This window comes from Trichosurus vulpecula, chromosome 3 (genome assembly GCF_011100635.1).
Source record: "Trichosurus vulpecula isolate mTriVul1 chromosome 3, mTriVul1.pri, whole genome shotgun sequence".
NCBI lineage: Eukaryota > Metazoa > Chordata > Mammalia > Diprotodontia > Phalangeridae > Trichosurus > Trichosurus vulpecula.
Genome location: NC_050575.1, coordinates 112,983,259 through 112,987,421, shown reverse-complemented (window position 1 = coordinate 112,987,421; position 4,163 = coordinate 112,983,259).

The window sequence follows — 4,163 nt, the reverse complement described above, 5'->3', positions numbered from 1 at the left end:
TTAGATTCCCACCCCCATCCTGCCTTTTAACAATTGATTTTTATTGATCTCTTTTGTTTTTTCATGTTTCATGTTTTACAGTAGAAAATAGTATCCTTCTCCATATAACCTATCCCAGGGAGATATAAGAAAAAAGTTGAGCAAAACTAATCAACCTTTTATAAAAGTCTGATATTACATGCAGTATTCCACACCCATGCAGAGGTGAGAAGATGCACTCTCACTTTTTTCTCCCCCATTGCCGGGTATTCCTTCCTTCATCTCCATCTCCTGGCTTCCCTGGCTTTCTTCAAATACTGGCTAAAATCCCATCTTTTAGAAGAAGCCTTTCCTGATCCTCCTTAAGGCTAGTACCTTTCCTCAATTAGTTGTCCCTAATTTATCCTGTATATATGTTGTTTGTATATAGTTTGCATGTTGTTTCCTCCCTCCTCCCTATTAGACTGTGAGCTCCTTGAAATAGGGGACTTTTTTGCGGGGGCTAGGGGGAGCTTTTCTTTATATTTCTTATCTAGTTTTTAGCACGCTGCCTGGCGCTTAGGTGATTGTTGTTGACTTCTTTGTGGCCAAGTTTGATCATTATAATTTCACAACATTTCAGTATGGATTGCATTTTTCCATTTACTTTGTTGTAGTCATTGTATATATGTAATTTTGTTTGTTTTTGCTTCACTTTTCAACATCTTTCTATGCTTCTCTGGTTGCCTGGAGAAAATCATCGGTATTGTATGTCGGTTTCATCATGGCATGCTTGCACAGGTTCTCAATAATGGCCAGTTCTCTCACTCTTTCCCGGTCACCAATGGAATGAAGCAGAACTGTGTTGCTTGCTCTCATGCTGTTTAGTGTGATGTTTTCAGTGATGTTATCAGATATCTTCAACAAGAACAAAAACAGCATTGAGGTCAGCTACTACACTGATGATAAATTATTTAACTTGAAAAGGCTACAAGCCAAGACCCAAGCAGAGGGAGAATTGGTGTGTGAATTTTTGTTTGCAAATGATTGTGCACCCAATGAAGCCTCTGAGGCTAAGATGCAACAGAGTATGGCTCGATTCTCTGCCGCCTGTGATACTTTTGGCCTGACAACACCAAGAAAACAGAGGTTATCCACCAGCTAGCAATATACTATCCATATATGGAATCATTGGTTACAGCAAATGGAGAAACTTTGAATGCTGTGGATAATTCATTTACCTTGGTGCAGTATACTTTCCAGGGATGTACACATAGATGCTGAGATTGATGTATGCGTTGCCAGAGTTAGCTCAGTGTTTGGAATGCTCCAAAGGAAAGTATAGGAGAGAAGAGGTATTAGAGTACCTACTACAATTGAAGGTCTACAGAGCCATTGTGCCAACTGTGTTGTATGCCTGTGAAACCTAGACAGTATATCGGTACTGGCCTTGCTAGGAAGCTAAATTGCTTCCATTTGAATTGTCTTGGGAAGATTCTGAAGATCACCTGGCAGGATAAAGTACCGGACACTGAGGTCTTTTCTCAAGCTGAACTGCCAAACATTCAAACTCTACTGTAGAGAGGGCAATTTCTAATGGCTGGCCATGTTGTATGAATGCTAAATAAATGCTTGCCTAAAAGACTATTTTATGGAGAATTCCCACCAAGCAAGTGCTCACACAGAGGTCCGAAGAAACAATACAAGGACACTCTCAAAGTCTCTCTGAAGAACTTTGGGATCGATTGTGAGACATGGGAGGCACTGGCATAGGACTGCCCAACACAGCAATGCACACATCAAAGAAGACGTGGTGCTCTTTGAGCAAAGTACAATTGTAGTGGCTCAAAAGAAACATGAGATACATAAATTTAGAGACATCTCCATTCTAAATATTCATATGGATATTTGTGTCCAAACTATGGTAGAGCCTTTCAAACTCATATTGGTCTGATCAGCCACAGTTGGTCACCCTGTCCTTTGACCCCAACATAGTGATGTCATATTGGTCCTCTTCCGGAATGAAGGACAACAACCAACCAACCAACCAATATCTATCATATTGTAGTAATTTCTTTTAAAATAGCTTTTTATTGATATCTTCGGTTTTTACATCATCTAGATTTTCCCTATATTCTCTGCCTGCTTCCTTCCAGAAAGCCACGTCTTATAGAAAGAAAAAATTTTTAAATGTTATTTATCTTCAGTTTTCAACATTCACTTTTTTAAAATAAGATTTTGAATTCCAAATTTTCTCCCCTCCCCAAGATGGCATGCAATCTAATATAGGCTATGCATGTACAATCATATTAAACTATTTCCACATTAGTCATGTTGTGAAAGAAGAATCAGAACAAAAGGGAAAAATCATGAGAAAGAGAAAAAAAGAGAGAAAATAGTATGCTTTGATCTGCATTCAGATTCCATAGTTCTTTCTCTAGATGTGGATAGCAGTTTCCAACATGAGTCTTTTGGAATTGTCTTGCTGAGAAGAGCTAAGTCAATCAAAGTTGGACATTGCATTATGTTGCTGTTACTATGAACAGTGTTCTCCTGGTTCTGCTCACTTCACTCAGCCATCAGTTCATGTAAATCTTTCCAGGTTTTTCTGAAATCTGCCTGCTCATCATTTCTTATGGAACAATAGCATTCCATTACATTCATATACCACAACTTGTTCAGCCATTCCCCAGCTGATGGGCATCTCCTCAATTTCCAATTCTTGGCCACCACAGAAAGAGCTGTTACAAATATTTTTGTATGTGGGGTCCTTGAAATTTTTTTTTTTAAAAAGAAAAAGAGGAAGAGAAAAAACTCAGGAAAACCAATCAACACATTGGGAAAATCTGAAAAATATATGCAGTGTTTCATACCTGTGGATCTCTCTCTGATCTGCACCTCTGTAGAGAAGGCAGGGAGGAGGTGTCTTCTTATGTCTTTCCTTTGCAGTTAAGCTTGTTCTTTATTATTTCTCAATATGGTTTTGATTGCTTCATGGTATTTATTCTTTCCATTTGCATTGATGTAATTATTGTGCATATTATTTCCCTACCTCTGCTTACTTCACTTTAAATAATTTTGTCTTTCCATGTCTATTTGTATTCATTATGTTCATCATTTCTTATAACAGTAATATTCTATACATTTACATACTTCACAATTTGCTTAACCATTTCCCTAGTCAATGGCCATCTACTTTGCTTACAATTCTTTATTAGCACAGAAAGTGCTGTTGAAAACCTTTCTTTTTAGTCATTGACCTTTTAGGGGTATATGCTCAGAAGTGCAATCCTTGGGATCAAAAGTTATAACTATTTTAGTCACTACCTTGGCATAATTCCAAAAGGCTTTCCAGAATGGCTGGGCCAACTCACAGCTTCACCAGGAATTCATCAGTGTGTCTTTCTTTCTACAACCCCTCTAACATTGACTATTTCCATCTTTTGTAATTTTTCATAATTTATTGGGTGTGGGGTGAAGGCTCAGGACTATTTTGATTTGCATTTCCCTTAAAACTGTGATTTGAGGCATTTTTTCTTGTGCTTCTAATGAATTCTTGTGAAATGTTTGTTGGTGTCTCTTCTTTGATGGCTAAGTGGATGGAGCGCTGGCTTGGAGTAAGGAAGACCTGGGTTCATATTCAGTCTTAGAGACTTACTGTGTAACCTTGGGAAAATCTTTTAACCTCTCTTTGCCTAGGAGGCAGCTAGATGGCTCAATGAATAGAATGGTGGGCCTGGAGTCAGGAAAGCCTGAGTTCAAATCCAGTCTCAGACACTTACTAGCTGAGTGACCCTGGGCAAGTCACTTAACCTCTGTTTGCCTTAATCCAGTGGAGAAGGAAATGGCAAACAATTCCAGTATCTTTGCCCCATGAACAGTATGGTCCATGGACTCACAGGGAGTCAAACACAATTGCACAACTCCTTTGACCACTTATCTATTTCTATGTTGTCTTTTTTTTCCCCCGAATGTAAAGGAAATGCTCTGACAACATATTTTAAACCTCAGTCTATCCATTTTAAATTTGGGTATCAACTGTAAAATGAAGGAGTAGGAAGAGGTGATCACTTAAGGTCCCTTTCTACTCTAAATTCTAGCATGGTATATTGAAGACAGACTTGGAATTTGTAGTGGGAGGATCTTCTTTTGAACCCTAGATTTACTAACTGAATGACTTAGGGCAAATCACTTACCTACTCTGG